The sequence below is a fragment of the Triturus cristatus genome, chromosome 1_1, assembly GCF_964204655.1.
Source record: "Triturus cristatus chromosome 1_1, aTriCri1.1, whole genome shotgun sequence".
Classification (NCBI taxonomy): domain Eukaryota; kingdom Metazoa; phylum Chordata; class Amphibia; order Caudata; family Salamandridae; genus Triturus; species Triturus cristatus.
The window spans coordinates 615,120,995-615,139,329 of record NC_140579.1 but is presented as its reverse complement, the minus strand read 5'-3'; the positions used below and the strand labels follow the sequence as shown (position 1 = coordinate 615,139,329).

At 51.1% G+C, this 18,335-nt stretch overlaps 1 long non-coding RNA gene across 1 annotated transcript in view; it reads right to left on the bottom strand.

The window, feature by feature from the left end:
- Nucleotides 1-2,847: 2,847 nt before the first annotated feature.
- Nucleotides 2,848-18,335, bottom strand: part of LOC146870718 (uncharacterized) — a 95,710-nt gene continuing 80,222 nt past the window's right edge. The window contains exon 3 of the long non-coding RNA XR_014959442.1: nucleotides 2,848-3,827. This is a non-coding gene — a long non-coding RNA (uncharacterized LOC146870718). The remainder of the gene's footprint in view (nucleotides 3,828-18,335) is intronic.

Below are 18,335 nucleotides of genomic sequence, written 5' to 3'. Positions count from 1 at the left end.
TGGCTCACCTCCTTTTTGGAGGATCGGTCACAAGCTGGTCGCCTGGGTCAGTATCTCTCACACTCACACACTACCACCTGTGGGGTACCCCAGGGCTCGGCTCTTTCCCCCCATCTTTTTAATATCTATATGGCGCCCTTGATCAAGTCACTTAAAGACAGAAATGTGCTGGTCCTCAATTATGCTGACGACTTCCAGCTCCTTCTAAGGGTTGATAGTTCCAACAACTCTATCACGGAATTCCAGGAGACTATGATGTTCATCCAAACTTGGATGGATGTCAACCATCTTAAATTGAATCCCGGAAAAACGGAAATAATCCTCACTGGTGACAGCCATAAGCACTGGGGCCCCCATTATTGGCCCTTAGAACTCGGCTCCCCCCCCCCACCCCTTCATCTTCAGCCAAAACGCTAGGAGTGCTTTTGGACAGCGACCTGTCTCTGAAAACCCAGGTTGGAGCTGTGGTATCTAAGTGCTTCTTTCAAATGCGCAAAATCAGGAAAATCCATTGGTTCCTTCCCATGACGCCCTGAACCAAGCCATGATATCTACGGTTCTTTCTCACTTGGATTATTCCAATTCTGTCTATTTGGGAATGCCCCACTACTTGTTGAAGCGCCTCCAGTTAGTTCAGAATCAAGCGGCGCGACTGATCTATCACCAACCTAAATGGCATTCTGCCTCCCCACTGTTGAGGAAACTACATTGGCTTCCAATATTACAGCACTGCATCTTTAAAACTGGTTGCCTTATGTTTAAATCTTTGCATGGCAACAGTCCCAAGTTTATCAATAACTTGATATTTAGGTACTCCCCTACACGTAATCTAAGGTCCGCTCATCTTTCTCTTCTCTCCATCCCGGACTTTAAACGGGCACGTCTAGGATGCCGCAGATTTGCCACTCTTGCCCCTAAACTGTGGAACTCCTTTCCGCTGGAAATTCGATCCTGTCCTGACCTCCTCCAATTCAGGAAACTCCTGAAAACCTGGTTATTCTCACAGTGCTAGTCTTGGCCCTTTCGTCTACCTTGAGCATCAGCGCCATGAAGCCAACCGGCGTACGTGCACTTTACAAATCCCCAATAACATTAACATTAACATCAGGAGATACAACACCCGGCTCATGTGCAACATCCACTGGGGATCTCCATCAGGCCCCTTCCCACACAACATCTCAACCACATCATTCCCCATCCTTGTAGCCCCGTCCAGCACGTCATGTATGTATCATTGGAGTTAGCCACATTCCATGGTAGATAGATGCATGCAGTGACCCAGGCCCTTCTTAGACAACGGACGGCAGGAACGCAGGCTCTCTAGGAACATCACCGTGCTTCCCTAGCCAGCAAATGTCATCAGGAAGACAGGCAACGAGCAACTGACAAACTTCCTCCACGCAAAGAGCTCCAGGCAACCTGCACAAGGCCATCTTCCACTGTAATCACCCCACTGCAAACGTCATCATTACCACCAACAACGACAACTTTGCCCTGCTCCACAATGGTGAGGCCACCCCCTTGACCTCTCCACAGCATTAGACATGGTGTGCTCACACACTGTCAGCTCACACATCTCCAACACTGGTATCCCGGGTATGGACCCTGATGAAATCACCTAGTAGCTCACCAGCAAGGCCATGGGAGTGGTACTCAAGCCTTAAGCATGTAGTACAGTGGCCTCATCTGGAACATGGCCAAGTGCTCATCTCTCAGCGTGTCAATCTTCAATGTGTCCATGACCCCCCCCTCTCCACCATCACATGCGCACACAACTTCATCATCATCTCGTATGCCATTGACAGCCAGCTGCTCCTCACCCTCACCAAAGACACAGCCATTGCCGGTTCCAACCTTCAAGAAGGCATGAGGTCCGTTAATGAATGGGTGAGCATCAGCCACATGAGGCTGGACTTGGCCAGGACTGAGGTTATAATCTGAGGATTGTCCCCTTACAGCTGGGTCAACTCCTTGTGTCCCACCCGCCAGGGCACTCCAGCACCCAGTGACCATGCACACAAGATGGTGTGCATCCTGTACTCGACGCTCACAATTGCCATGCTACTCACCAGCATCTGTACCTCATGCTGCAACACCCTCCGCATGATGCACATGATCCACAGATAGATCCACTCCAAGGCAAGACAGACCATCCCCAAGATCCACGACACCAGCTGTGTCAACTACAGCCCCGCACCCTACAGAGCAAGTACAGCCAAACTCCCGGCAAACTTGTCCACATCCAGGGTGCATCTGCACACCTCAGCTTCAACATCCCGTGCACCAGCCACATCAACGTCCACCTGAGATAGCTGCAAGGGATCACTGTGTGCTGCAGGATGACCTTCACACTCCTCACACACACTCAGGAGGCAGTCAACAACCCCAGACCCCAAAATCAACCTTGTACGTCTGTTATCCAGGATCCCGTTGGGCCAACTCTATGCATCCAAACTTGCCCTGGCCACCATTCTTCACATCCACAAAACTCCAGCATGAAGGAGATGGTTCTCCCACCTGGCCAAACATACCTGGGACTCCCTCCCCGGAAACCTCCACATGAGCCATGACCTCTAGGCCTTCATCATCCTCTTCCTGATTGGTCTGTCCACACAGTATCGCAAGCCCCCCCTCAGCAGCTTGAGGCCATCACGGGTGAGTATTGGGCTCCCAGTCTGTATCGGATGATACATTGTGACTCATGTGTGTCCTGTACCGGACTCAGATCCCAGGGTATGGATGGCTGGAGTTAGTTCAACACACAATCATAGTTTGACATTTACCCACACGTATGTTGTGGACTAATGCAAAATGACTGCAACATCTAATAATAAAAATTGAGTTTTATTCTCGGTGGGGTGCGTGTTTTGAAATAAATAAGGTGCTCTACCGGGTGCATAGAATCCAAAGTTCACAGGGGGAGATGGAATCCTTGGCATCTGAAGTCATCAGAGTCCAGACCACAGTGCTGGTCATCATTGGTCAGACTGTGACCAGCAAGCCCATGTGGCAGAGAATGTCAGTGAATGAGGTGTTTTCCGTGGACGACCCACCTTCCTCCGGGGACCCTCAGATGCAGGCCTTGACGATGCTTGGGACGCTCCGTCGGATGAATCCTCCTCCTCCTGTCTCCCTGTGGCTGGTGATGGTCTTCGCCTGGTGGCACAGGGAGGGTTGCCCATGTTGTCGGCGATCCGACGGAGTGAACGGCTTATGTCCGTTTGCACCGCCAGGAGCTCAGCCAGTCTTGCCTTCATCCGTCCTTGGTGTTGTTGTTGACTGGCGTGTTGCTCGGCCTGCTGATTCTTAATGTCTGTGAGGGTCGCCACTACCTGACTGATGGCCCTGGTGTCACGCCGGTATGCCTCCATGATGTTGCGTACGTGTGACATACCGGTCCCTTCAGCTGGCTGGTCAGGTTCTCGCCTCCGCCTGCCTCCACTCCTACCACCCCTGCCCACACGAGCCTGGCCTGCCGTTGTGGGCACATCAGGTCTACGGGACCCCTGAGGGATGGCAGTTGCGGTGTTGTCTGCCTCCTCCTGGGTGCCCGGCGAACCTTGTCTCTCCAGGTCAGACTGGCTCAGTTGTTCAGTGTGGGCAGGGCTCCTGGGTGTCTCCTGGGATGTGGCAGTAATGGGGGCGGTGGTTGGCACAGATGTACCTGAAGCAGGTGCTGCAGGGGCTTGGACACCAGAGGGGCCAGGTGGGTTGAGGTCATCCGCGGAGTGTTGTGAGGTGTCACTGCCGGTGGGATCAGGCTCCTCCCGAGCCTGGGACTGTGGTACTTCCCCCCCCATTGTTGGGGGGAGATCCATGACGTTGCCCTGTGTGTGAGAGAGAGACAATGTTAATGCTGTTTAATGCGACATCCATGTTTCATACATATTCTAGTTGCCACAGTTCCTCCAGGTAGTTGTATGTGCCTAGCATTCACATCAATGTTCACTTGTGGATGGGTATGTTGCAGGGGACTGATTGAAATGTTCTCCAGAGTGTTTGACATGTCGAATTTGGGCTTGGATGCTTCTTTGGCTGTGGCTTGATCTTGTTGTGTCACATGTCCATTGTGAGAGTGGGTAACTCCATTGGCTGCCCCGGGGGTGTGTGCTTGTGTAAGGGGTGAGTGATCATCCCTCAGCCCGACGCTGTTCAACATCCACATGGCCCCCCTCACACAAGTGGCCCGCCACCACAACCTCAACATAATCTCCTACACCGACGACACCCAGCTCATCCTCTCCCTCACCAAGGACCCTCACACTGCCAAAACAAACATCCACGAGGGTATGAAGGTCATTGCCGACTGGATGAGGAGTAGCCATCTGAAACTGAACTCGGACAAGACGGAGGTCCTCACCCTCGGACCCACACCCTCAGCCTGGGACGACTCCTGGTGGCCGACCGCTCTGGGGACAGCACCGACACCCACCGACCATGCACGCAACCTAGGATTGATCCTCGCATCCTCCCTCTCCATGTCCAAGCAGGTCAACGCCGTCTCCTCCTCCTGCTACAACACCCTACGCACGCTCCGCCGGATCTACAGGTGGATCCCGACCGAAACAAGTAGAACAGTGACACAGGCCCTCGTCAGCAGCAGACTGGACTACGGCAACGCACTCTACGCAGGACTCCCAGCCAAACACCAACGGCGGCTACAACGCTTCCTGTAGGACCAGGGGTCACCAGGCCCTAAGGGGGTAACGTGACTCGAGCGGGTGGGCACCCGAAGGCTTAAGTGTAAAGCGACCATACAACACACACATCCCCTGAAGCAGGAAGCGCACGCAATAACTGACACCACACAGCAGGTTCAATGGAACTTAATCAGGTTTATCTAAATCAGGTTAGATTCAAAAGCAGTTCATTAGGTTTCAATTGGTAATACCTGAATACATTTAAAACATCAGGTTCAAAAGCATCTCATTACATTTCAATTGGCAATACCTGAATACATTGAAACGTCAGGTTCAGAAGCATCTCATTACACTTCAATTGGCAATACCTGAATACATTGAAACGTCAGGTTCAGAAGCATCTCATTACACTTCAATTGGCAATACCTGAATACATTGAAACGTCAGGTTCAGAAGCATCTCATTACACTTCAATTGGCAATACCTGAATACATTGACCAAGACGCAACACCTGGTGATCCTGGGTAACGTCAAGCACAGCGGTTAAACATAGCGCTGCGCATAGCAATCAAATAGCGCGTTAAATCAGGCATAGGATTATCGCGCTGCACATAGCAATCAAATAGCGCGTTAAATCAGGCCTAAGAGCATAGCGCTGCACATGGCATTTGAATAGCGCGTTAAATCAGGCCTAAGAGCATAGCGCTGCACATGGCATTTGAATAGCGCGTTAAACCAGGCCTAGGAACATAGCGCGTTTAATCAGGCCGAAGAACATAGCGCTGCACATGGCATTTGCATAGCGCGTTAAATCGGAGCACGGAACTCAGGGCACCTGGCAGACTCTTAGCGTGTCGAATTTGATAGACGACATGAGGCGGAGAACCCTAGCAGTTCGTGGGGCTTGGTAACTCCTTGGCGCTTTACATGAGGTAGTTCCACACAGCGCGGTGTCTGGAAGGCAGTCAGGGGTCCGCCCAGTCTCTGGCACGCTTAGGGGGCAGTTGAGACCTCGCGGGGGATCTCCCCGGGGGAGGGGCGTACTCCGGGCCTTTGGGGCCTCCCGCCCTCCTCCCCGGAGATTACCTGCGATGCGGATCTTCCTCCTTCTCCGAGGGGGCCTCCCGGCGATCTCCGGGTCGAGTTGAGTGGTGCGGGGAGTGGGGGACAAAGCGCGGGGCTCCCGGTCGGGTCAGACGTGACCGGGGAGCTCCGCCGGCCTCACCGGTGCTTCTGGGGACCTCCTCGCTACCTCAGGGGCCCGCACCCGCAGCCGCCACTGGCAGAGCGGTCTGCGGGGGCGCGACCCAATCGACCAATGGGGCTACGGCGGGGGCGGCGTTTAGCAGTCCGCCCCCGTCAGGTGACTCGAGTTCCTGGCTTCAGGCCTACGCGGCCGCGGCAGGGCGCCTGGGCCCAACGAGGCCTTCTCGGCGCTGGGGGTCGCAATTCTTCGGCTGCGGCGGCAGCGGCGGGGCCCCGGGCTTCTCCGCGGGCCCCGGTGACGACAGGGGGCAGCCTTCCGGCCCTGGGCCGCAGCGGTGAGTGCGCCTCAGATTCCTTCACCGGGGGGGGCAGAAATTAAGGGGTGACTTCGGCGCCCAGCGCCCGTGGCAGGACTGACTAGGGGGATCCCAGGCAAGGTCGGGGAGCGCAGGGGTCACAGCGCTAGTACCTGGTTGATCCCCCGGCAGTCCAGTAGTGAGTCTTTAGAAATAAGTTTCAGTAGTCAGTTTCAGCATTAAGTTTCAGCAATCAACTTCAGCATTAAGTTTCAGCAGTCTTAGTGGCGCAGTTGGCTCTGGCGCCCTTGGGGGTTCTGTTGCTTGGGGGGGGGGGGTTGAGTTGGTGACTAGTTCGCTCCTAGTCAAGCTTGGCAGATGGCTCCTGGGTTCCCCTCCCGCTGGGCTAGATCAGTGGGCTAGTACAGGATCCCTCACTCACTTAAAAGGCAGCACCTAAGCCCTGTCACTTTCAGAGGCATAGGTCCCTGACTAGGCCCTACCGCCTAAAATTCCTGCGTAGGTTCCCCAGGTCTGCGTTACTCCAACTGCCTAGAAAAAGTTCCCTCCCTCTCTTAAGTAGCCCTAGGTCAGGTGACCACTCTCTAAGGCGGCAAAAGTAAAACCCCACCCTTCTTCTAGAAGGTTCCAGCACATTCCAGGAGCTTCCCCATTCTAACTATAGGACAAAAAAGGCGGGCTGGTGTCGCAACATTGTTGTGGGGTTCCAGCCAGCTCCTGGCAGCTAGGGTGCTACTAGAAAGGCCACTCTGCAGTAGCAGGGGCCTGTGGCAGCCATCTTGGGAGAAGGGAACACCTGCACCTTAACACTGGTTGGCAATGATAAGGCGCCCGGAGACCTAAGTCCAACACAAAAGGGAGGGTGGAAAAAATGAGGAACGGTAAAATACAGGGGGAGACCACCCTAGGGCTGACAGGTCTAACACTTCCAATACGCCTCCGCACGACTGATCGTCAACGCCCCCCGCCACAGCCACATCATCCCCCTCCTGAGAGACCTGCACTGGCTCCCCATCGACAAAAGGATCACCTTCAAGCTCCTCACCCATGCACACAAGGCACTCCACAACGCCGGGCCAGCCTACCTGAACATCAGACTCAGCTTCTACACCCCCACCCGCCAGCTCCGCTCCGGCAGCCTTGCCCTCGCAGCTGTCCCCCGCATCCAACGTACGACCGCCTGCGGCAGATCCTTCTCCTACCTCGCCGCCAAGACCTGGAACACCCTCCCAACCCACCTACGACTCACCCAAGACCTACTTACCTTCAGAAGACTCCTCAAGACCTGGCTCTTCGAGCAGTAGGGGACCCCCCCCCCCCCACCCCCCCCTTCAGCGCCTTGAGACCCTAACGGGTAAGTAGCGCGCCTTACAAGTACCCTGATCGATTGATTGATTGATTGACGGTGCCTGCTGATGGGTGTAGTGTGATTTGGCAGTGGGTCTCCCAGGTGATGTATCTGTCCCCCCCATGGAGCATGCTGCCATGTCAGTGAGTGTGAGTTCCTGTCCTAGATATCTGAGCTTGTTGTGTTTGTGTTTGAGTTTGCAGTGGTCACAGGAGGGCCTTGTGCTGCCTACAGCAGGGCCAAGTGTCAGCTACCTTGTCAGTACTTTGCCAGTCCCTGTGCATCGAGCATGGTGCATGGGTATGTACCTGGGCCATATGGGCTGATGGCAATGGTGTCTGTTTCTGAGTTGTACAATGTGTTTTGTGATCCCCACCCTCCCAGCATCCCGTACATCCAGTCTTGGGTTTGTGGTTTGTGTAGCCTGGGACATGGCATGGCCTTGCTTTGTGAATGGGGCATAAACATGTTAGTGGCATGAGCGTTGTTTTTGAGTGTGGTTGTGTCCGGTGAGGGCTTGGGGGTAGGTGAGTGCATTTGTTGTAGTTGGGGTGTGGATGCCATTACCCCCATGTTACGTAAATTGTTTGTGTACTCACCAGGCTCGGCAACTCCTTCGACTGCGTGTACTTCCACCGGCGGAAGCAGGGCCATCACCTTCTCCTCCCAGGGAGGTAATGTACCGGTCTGCGGGGCAGCCCACCTCCAGTGATGTTGCTCTGGGCGTAGTCCTTGTTCATTTTGCGCTTGACTGCCCTCCGCAGATCGTACCACCTGGCTTGGCATTCATTCCTGGTCCTTCTGATGGGCGCAACAGCATTCAACCTATCGACGATCCTCTGCCACATGCGTGTTTTTTCGGCTATGCTGGTCTGTCTGACCAATGTTCCAAAGAACTGTGGCTCGACTCTGATGACTTCGTTGACAAGGATGTCCAGCTCCTCCCTTGTGAACTTTGGATTCTTGTCTGTTGGCATGGTGTGGGGTGAGGGTGTGGATGGTTGTGGGTGTGAATGTGAAGGTGTGTGTGGGAATGTGGAGAGGGGGTATGTGTGAAGGAGTGTGTTTGAAGGTGAATATGTAAAGGTGTATGGGTGCAGTTGTTGTGGTGTGGTCTGTATCTGCAGGGAGTCTGTTGGTAAGGCTCATGGTTTGTGTATGAGGGCCCTTTTTATTGGTCCATTTGTGGGTGTGCCTGAGTTTGAAATTTGGGTGGGTGTGTTATAAGAGGTGGTTGTGAGTTTGGGCCTCTGTTTGCCTGTTTGGATGTGCCAGGTCATTTTGATGTATTTTCGCCTGTAGACGTGTTTTGTGGTATTGTGCGAGTCAAATTGACCCTCCTTGTGCTGTTTTACAGTGTCCTGGTTCAGTACGAGTCGTTTTAGCGTATGTACGGTGCGTACAGACGCGATGCTGGTGTACGGGGCTGGGGTACGGTGCGTCCAAATACGGGGCTGGGGTACGGGGCTGAGGTACGGTGCGTCCAAGTACGGGTCTGGGGTACGCCGCGTCCAAGTACGGGGCTGGGGTATGGCGCGTCCAAGTACGGGGCTGGAGTACGGCGTGTCCAAGTATGGGGCTGGGGTACGGGGCTGGGGTACGGCGCGTCCAAGTACGGAGCTGGGGTACGGTGCGTCCAAGTACGGGGCTGGGGTACAGCGCGTCCAAGTACAGGGCTGGGGTACGGCACGTACAAGTATAGGGCTGGGGTACGGGGCTGAGGTACGGCACGTCCAAGTACGGGGCTGGGGTACGGCGTGTACAAGTACGGGGCTGGGGTACGGCGCGTCCAAGTACGGGGCTGGGGTACGGCGTGTACGAGTACGGGGCTAGGGTACGGGGCTGGGGTACGGCACATACAAGTATGGGGCTGGGGTACGGGGCTGGGGTACGGCGCGTCCAAGTACGGGGCTGGGGTACGGCGCATCCAAGTACGGGGCTGGGGTCGGCGCGTATGAGTACGGGGCTGTGGTACGGGGCTAGGGTACGGCGCGTCCAAGTACGGGGCTGGGGTACGGCGCGTCCAAGTACGGGGCTGGGGTACGGCGCGTACAAGTAGGGGGCTGGGGTACAGGGTTGGGGTACGGCGCGTCCATGTACGGGGCTGGGGTCCGGTGCAGTAATGGGGGTACGGTGCTGACATACGGGGGTACGGTGCAGACATACGGGGTACGTGCGGCCATACGCGGGTGGGGGGGAGGGGGGGCCTGTACGACTCGTATCCCGGGCACAGGTTTACCCGGGATACGAGTGGTACGGAGTTCGCTCCCACGGGACTTTTTACATACGCTTGTGTATTGGGAAGGGCGGTACGGATCGTACTTGTGCGCTCGGACTTCATTTTTACGAGTTGTACGTAAAACATTACGACGACGTCTCGTAGACATTTTCCCGGTGGGACAGCATTTGTACGATTCGTACGTATTAAAAAAACGGATACGAGTCGTACAGGACATTATTTTTACAGGATTGGAATCGGCACCAAAATGTACATTAAAAGTTTTTATAGCACAATTAACATAATTATTGCCAATTAAATAAAAAATAATAAATTAAAAATAATCATTAAATTATTATCATTAAATTACTTCCCGCCCTATACCCCTATAATCCCACAACCCGCTACGGAACTAAAAAACACAAAATGTAATTTCATACCTGCTAAAAGTTTATAAATGTATTTAAAAACATAAACAATTATTTAAAAACATTGTATATATTTCAAATATATACTGGCATACATAAAAATGATTTAAAACGATATTTTAAACAACCAAGGGCCCGATTTGGATGTCGAGCGGAGAGCCTCTGGCTAGCGGTCGGAGGCTCTCTGCCTGACATCCTGAGTTTCCCTCTGACCTCCGTATATTGATTATGGCGGTCAGAGGGAAAACCACAAGGAGATTCCGCTCCTCTTCCGACGGGCTCTGTGAGCCGTCGGAATGGGAGCGGAATAGTAATACCTTAAATGATGGAGGGGCCAGACTCAGCTTCGCCGTCGGGATAACGATGTTGGTTTCCAACAGCCAATCCATGTCGGACTTTCCGACATAGATTGGCCATTGGGGAGCGATTTTGGGGGCCCATACCAGGGCCTCTTCCCCTCTGGCTCTCCACATATGGACCTCAGGGGCACCTATGGTGCTCCCCTCAACATCCCTGCACTGTGTGGCCGGTACCTGTGGTGCCTGCCACACGGTGCAGCGATGTGTCCAAACTTCCATTTTCCAATGGGAGCTTGTACTGCGAGTGGTTTCGGCCCGCCACACAAGCTCCCATTGAAATAGGGAAGCTTGCAACCGCACCATGTGGTCGATTAGGAAGGTGGAAGGGCCACCACCGCCGTCCACTGACCGAGTTTCCCCATGCCAAATTACGATGGCGGGGGGAATCGTTTCCTGACCGCGGCGGACGGAAAGACCATCCACCACTTGTCCGCCAGAAGCAATCATTCAGATTGCCTGGCGGACGGTCCAGGGACCATAAAATGGTGGCGGTGCCTAGCAGGCACCATCCACTAAATTTTGATGATGGGAATTTCAGGCCTTCCCATGGCGGCGATGCCGCCACGGAAAGGCATGTGGGGATTACTTTGGGGGGCTAGTTGCGGGCCCCCATGTGTTGGGGGGAGGTGAGGGTGCACTTGGGGGGTACCACAGGATGGCGGATGGAGTCAAGTCCGTCCGCCATCCTAATGACCCCCGATGTACGGTCGCAACCTAATTAGGGTGTTGGAACCGCCGACCTATGGTCAGATGGTTCCTTCCCCGCAACGGTGTCTGGAGGATGCAAGTCCGCTCAACATCGTAATGAGGGCCTATATTTTTAAAAACAATATTAATGATTCGATAGGGTGCGGGGTCGGAGGGAATAAAACAAAAATACTTACCTAGATACAACAAGCATTGGCATAGCCAATAGGTCCCGCTTTTGGGACCTTATAAGTATTTATTTATGCAGCACAATATCCTTGGTGCAACAACGCCAACTGTTGCATGGCTAGGCACTTATAAGGTCCCAAATGTGAGACCTATTGGCTATGCCAATGCTTGTTTTTAGTGTGCCGTAGCAGGGCGGTGGCTGCTGCTTGGTAGGTCCGAAGATCCCTAGTGCCCTCTCATTGGGAGTGAGAGCAAGAGAATGGGGGAGGGGTGGTCCACCTGTGTGCATGTATGTGGTGTACAGTCCAGAAAGCTGGCGCCGTGTGGTAGGCTGCACCAACTAAGGTCCAGAGATGGGGGCTGGGAGAGGGCGAACCTTGCTGACGTGGCTGGGGCCACATAAAACAGCTGGGGCGGGGTCGTTGGCTTCAAGGGTATGCTGCGTGTCCATACCTGCGCCAGTGCGCAATGACAGACACCAAGGATCGTAGCTGGTGCAGAACAATCGATTGTGCTGTTCCGCTCCTTTTATTAAACTCCTACGGTCATGTGACTTTGGGTCAAACTAAAACTTAATAACAGCATGGGGGTGCTGAGGTGAACACCCCTAGGTCAACATTACAACCCGAACTAAACTGTGATGTGATTGAGTGAGCCGGCGTTAAGCCAATAGGGAGAAGCCCTGCAAGCATAATGGGCAAAAGTTAGCTATGTCAATAAAAATAAGAAAATACACTTTAACAGATGAAATATGATACATAAGATAATGGGGCTTATCAGCTGCTGTGAGCAGCAAAGAAAGAGGAAGAGACTACGACAGAAGCATTTTATATGTTACTAGTGTTGTGTGTAGACATTTTACATTGCGTGTTTTGTTGTTTGTTACACATTCCTACTAGGTATTGCTGTTTGTGTTTTTATTGGCTGGTGAGCAAACAGAAAAGAAAATCCAGCGTAATCAGAGCCTCAGGTTCTGAAAAGATATTGGGCAATAATAGCTGCAAAACTAGTGATTCTAAGCATGGAGCCAGAAATTAGCACGTTCACGGTGCTAAATTGTTACTCTAGACGTTTCTTACAGCGAGGATTTTGTCACTCACAAAGAACTGCCTAAAATAACGCAGGCTGTGGACAGAGCTACCGACTTTGGAGGTGGGGAAACTAGGTTCCAGCTTCGGCGTCGACTCAATGACAGAATCCTGTGATTCTGGGCAAATCACGTAATCTCCTCGTGCCTAGTACAAAATGAATGTGTCCTTGCGTAACTTAATTGATGCTCATGTAGCGCGATCCAATACGGGTCGAGATTGCACTATATGAAACTACAAATAAAATAAATTGAGAGCTTAGCTGGTAGAACTATCAAAGAAGCTTTATTGAGAACTTAGAGTGAGGGCGTGCCTTAAACTAGGAAAGAGGTGGGCGTCAAGAAACAATGAAATTAGCGTCCATATTATATCTTTCAAAGGTACCCCTGGGGCAAAACAGCAGTGCCCATATGAAGTTAATTTGTATAGCTATGAAGTTCATTTGTATAGTGCCTCAGGGGTGCCAATTGGAACGCGATTAGTCAATTTTTTAGACACGAACTCAGTGGCGGGTTTGAGAAGTGAAGGTGGCGGGTTATGAGCATGGAAGTGGTTGCCGGCAAGTTAACTTACTCTGTCTGTACCTGTGGACTTCTTAGAAAAGGCGAGAGTGGATATAATTGAGAAACTAGATCCCGCTGTATGCTTGTGCTGGAATGCCTGCTATCTCGCTCTCCTGTTGGCCTAGGCACAAAAAAGAGGTAGGATGCACAAAGAGATTGAAGAGATTGTCTTAGTATGGTAAAAACCAAACCTATTGCCTTTGCCAGTTCAAGTATCCAAGTGGACACAGCGGAGTATATCACATGTTAGAACCAGATCAGACAAGCCATGCTCTCACGAGTTCTGCACTCTGGTGCATGGTTGTGGCTGGAGAGGGATTCCTTCAGCTCGTTTGTAGGTACCGTTTGCCATGGTTCTGGTGAATGGCATACAATATTAAAAAGTTGTCTGCGCTCTGTGGTGGGGGAGGGGCATTGAAACGATAAAGGCGTGTGGCCGATTTTACAAGAAGCGCGGCCGCGAGACGCTCTCTGTGGTGGGGAGGGGCAGGGGCGAGCAAGACAGAGAGGCAGAACAAGGTGCGTGCACAGGAGAGTGAGAGGAAAGCCAGATGGCGCCTCTGCTCGTGCCTGTGCGCGTAACCGCACGCAGAATGCCACAAAAAAAGCTGTGATAGGACTTTTAACAGCCCACTAACTAAATGTCTCGCCAGAGCAGCGCATGCGCTGGCTCAGGCGAGACCTAAAAAGCCTGCTGCCTGTCCTCCGTATTCTTCTCTTCTCCCAGGCAGCAGGAACCAGGAAGCACCCAGCCTTCCAGACTCACCTGACGAATCACAACGCTGCCATACAGCAGCATTGTGATTGGTCTGAGTGCCATGGTTGAGCACTCAGACAGGGGCTGTGAGGCTGTGCATGTTCTCCATTCAGCCTGTAATGCAGCCTGCGTGGAGAACATGCAAAATATGCATGACTGCTTGGCCGGCGCAAGAGGGCCGGCTAAAATGTCAAGCACACTTAGGAAGTGCCTAGCACTCCTCCCCCGGCTCTAAACAACCCAGCCCCATCCCCCAACCAACTGAGCCAGTACGGTTAAATAAAATGATAATAATGTTGCGTTATTATCATTTTATTTTTCAGTTTTTCATTGCTCAGTGGGGGATGCTCCCTCACCTTAGTGGAGGAGCCACCACTGGGTGGGAGTGTCTGTGCAGGGAGTCAACTGAGGTGTGATGGTCAGTGAGGAGGACCTTGTGCCTCGCACGGGGAATTTACAGGCGAGCCTGGGCACCTGACGTCACTCTTGTCATGTTAATCTGTGCAGACCTATGTGACTGAGTTAGGGAGTTTCATTTCAATGTGACATACGCAATGGGGAGGGTGGTGTGGTTGGTAGAAAAGCATGGGAATGAAGGCCCTGGGCTCGTGAGGGGACCCTTATTCTCAAATGAAGGAAGAGAAAAACAACACTAATAACCAAAATGGGTAAAAACAAAACTGATTTTTTGACTAGATTACTGTAAAAAGCATACATTTTTTATCCTGGGACAAAAAGAGAATGGTAAAAGAGTGGGCGGGGGTTAGAGGTAGGGAATGAGGGTTCAATGTGAGGAAAGTGGGATAAAAAGCCAAGTGTAGGAGAGGATAGTGCTAAAAAGTAGAAAAAGGGAAAGATAATAGAGAAGAGAGGAAGGAAAGATGGAGGCGAAGGGGAAACAATGCTAGTGATGTAGGGAGTGAGGAAGGGGAGAGGGAGAAGAGATTAGGGAGGAGTGATGAAAGACTAATTGGAGAGACGGGTAGAGTTTGGCAGAGTGTAAGAGTAAATAAAGGCTGGAAAAAGTAGAGAGGAGTTAGACCATAGAGGGAAAGTAAATGGTGACTGGCAAAGGATTGAGAGCGGGTGTCAGAGGTTTCCTGGTTAGTGAGATCAAGAGAAGGCTGAATAGTGCCTCCCAAACACTACCCTAGTTCTCGCTCTCAGCCTACAACTTAATTTAGAGATAGTTGGCATTACTTGAGGTAGTGCTCGTTCTTGCTGCACACTATACCTTGCAGGCTGGTGCAGTCTGTGCAAGGTACTCACAGCCACCTTGGGCGGTCGGTGACTCCTCTATGCAGTGGGGCTTGCTTCATCTCACCGTTCGTCGCCAGCTGTAGTATACACGAGGGGGCAGATTTATAATAACTGACGCATCCCTGCATATCAGCAGGGATGCGGCAGTTATTATGCGCCACAGCTGCGCCACCATGGATACGCCGCATTTATAATGCGGCGCACCATGGGGCAAAAACGGCACAGATGCGTGACGCATCTGTGCCGTAAAAGTGGCGCATTGCTGGAGTTGCGTCGCAAGCGCGACGCAGCTCCAGCAATGCTCTTGGGGGGCCCTATCTTTACAATGCTGCGTCAATCCTTACGCCTGCTTCAAGCAGGCGCAGGGTTTTGAGGCAGCATGGGCCTAAAAGTGACTGAGTGAAATCTTGTAGATTTCACTCAGCCACTTTTAGGAGGCGTTCCTGCGCCGGAACGCCCCCACCTGCCCTGGAACGCCTACATGTGGCGCAGGGCTTTACAACGTGACGCATCTCCCAGATGCGTAACGTTGTAAATACCCCGCACCATGGCGCAGGATTTGCGCCGCTGCTGCGTCACAAAAGTGACGCAACGGCGGCGCAAAAGTGGCGCAACTGCAACATAAATCTGCCCCGAGGAGTAGAAAGTACGCACGGCAGGGTGCAGCTTTCTTTATTTTCTATTGGTCTGGATCAGAGCACCACAGCACGTGTGCCTGAAGCTGTGACCCCCCTCCTCCTACCACCCTTCTGGTCAGCCCATCCCCCTTCCCTGTGTCCACCCTTTTTTGCCACTTCTCCTGTGGATGCTTTCTGCCCTGGGTCCTTATTTGGTGGTCAGCTGGAGCACTGACCTTTGCGCCACTTCAGACCTGCCAACTTCAACAAAAATCTCACCGTGTGAGGATGGGATGAGACCTTGGAGGGGGCGAGGCTTCGTGCAGAGAAATACCTAAGAGGCATTTTTGCCCCCAACCCGGCCCCATGTCCTCTCCTCAAAAAAAAAAAAAAAGCATTGGCACAGCCAATAGGTCTCGCCTTTGGGGCCTTATAAGTGTTTAGCCAGAGCTATTGACTTTGCCAATGTCTTTAAGCTGTGCTGTAGAGAAGTGTGGCTGATGTGCAGCATGCTGAAAAGTTATAATAAAAAAGTGTCAGAAGCCTTTTTGTTACCTTATATATGACCAAGAAGGCATTATGTACAACTGAACGACCATATTAAAAAAGTATTTACAATAAAAAATGTCCTCAGTTTTCTATTGTTCTTGCAATGCTGGAAACTTGTTTCTGCCTATTCCAATGGTTGTTTTTTAAAGCTTTTTTTGGGGGGGCATAAACAATCGGAGGGTGATGGTTGGTAACTAGTACCTGTATTATAACACTAGCAGCGGCCAGACGCTAGGGGAGAATTAACAGATGGCAGATTCCGAGAGCAGGCTGAGGTGGTAATGAGTGATGCTGAGGGGGTGGTGGTGGTGGTGACTGGTGTGGAGACGATGCTGAGGTGATGTTGAATGATACTCCGGTCTTGCTGAGTGATGATTATGTGGTAGTGTACTAGTGCAAAGGCGATGCGGAGTGATACTGATGTGGTGCTGAGTAATGCTGTGGTGGTGCCGAGTGATGCTGTGGTGGCGCTCAGTGATGCTGCTGTTGTGTTGTGCTGTGCTGGCCTTCAATGAGTCAAGCATAACATTTAAATTCTTCTGCACTCTACCTTCTCTCCCGACAAATCTGCAACCCTTAAGTAGCTACCGTATAATTCTACTTTACTCAGATTTATGAATAAAGAGCATAGTTAATTAAAGCCATTACACTTGAAAACACATTAAAACCATGGCAATACAAATAGCGTAGTAAAACAGTTTGTATGTTAGGGTAAATGTTTTTCATGTCAGGTCGACATGTGGAGAGGTTCCAATGGACTAGCTAATTCATTTCATATATAATTTTCGGTCTTGCTCTCACCGGTGAAGGTCTTTACTATGCCACGAATAGCTGTACACATTTGACAATCCTTTGACCTTTACTCATTCTCTGCTTCTGACCCTACTGATCTCCTCCTTCCCATCACTATGCCCATTTTAGCTCTTGCACTATTGTATTTTCTGTTTTAACAAATTGGGGTCCTTGCAAGCACTAATAATTTCTAGGGAAAGTGCACAAGTGCTGCTTAGGGCAGTCTCACTATAGAAAATTGTTAAATAAAATGCAGGTGCAGAAAGGTAAAGGAGATTAAACTATAGTAATCTGCTATACAACACCAGTGATATTTCATGCATTTAAGTAGCTCTCTTGGCAGAGAAATTATTTCCCACTGTAGTTTCTGGTAGAAATGATCCTGCTCATCAAGAAATACTAAACATCTGCAAAAACGAGTCTGGTTTTAGAAATTCATTGTGAAGGGCCTATAACCACCCTGCAGGCACCTCAGTGAGCTTTCCGAAAAGGATATGTATATATATTATTAGTAGGTTTCAATACAGTATTCGAAAGAACCCAGTGATAGGGAAACAGGCGACCAGAGAAGGAGGGTGCCTGACAATGTCATCACTGAGTATAACAGAGATAGGGATTCACCTGCCAGGAGGACAGGCGTCAAATTAGCTCAAATTAGAGGGTGCGTGTTGTGAAAGATAAATAAAGTATGCCCATCAAGCCCTTTCATTGTGGTGAATCAGAAAAGATGGATAGTAAAAACATGTCTACCCAATAGCTTAAACTATGTGCAGACAGGCGAGATATAAATATGTCTAGCTTGGATAGAAGCTAGTGGAAATAAGCACAGACTAACATTTCACTACATCACAGTATGTTAACTGATAAAAGTTTGTCACCTACTGGTGTCTCCTCCTGTAAAAAAAACAATTGTGTTCATGTATTCCACTCTTTAACTCAATTATTTGTAAAATAATCCCCTTTAAATCAAAATGGCTTCAATAAGAACAGGCATGTGCTTTGGAAATCTCAAGATCACCATGTGTGCAGCCACCTATCAGACTGGTTCCGTTTTAAAAACACAGTAGGGACCTTTTGGCAAAGTAAATTAAGAACACACAACGCCGTTTATTGATGCAACAATAATTAAAAACCAACAGAGTTGCAAGTTCCCTGATGCCACACAAAACAATAGTGTTGAAGCATCTTTGTTCAAGCAGATGGAAAGGAGTCACCTGCTGGGAAAACTATGTAGAACCTCTCAATCGACTCCTATTTACCACGCGCCACCTTTTTTAATTTTTTATATCCAAGCTAATTTCATTTGGACTTTATAGT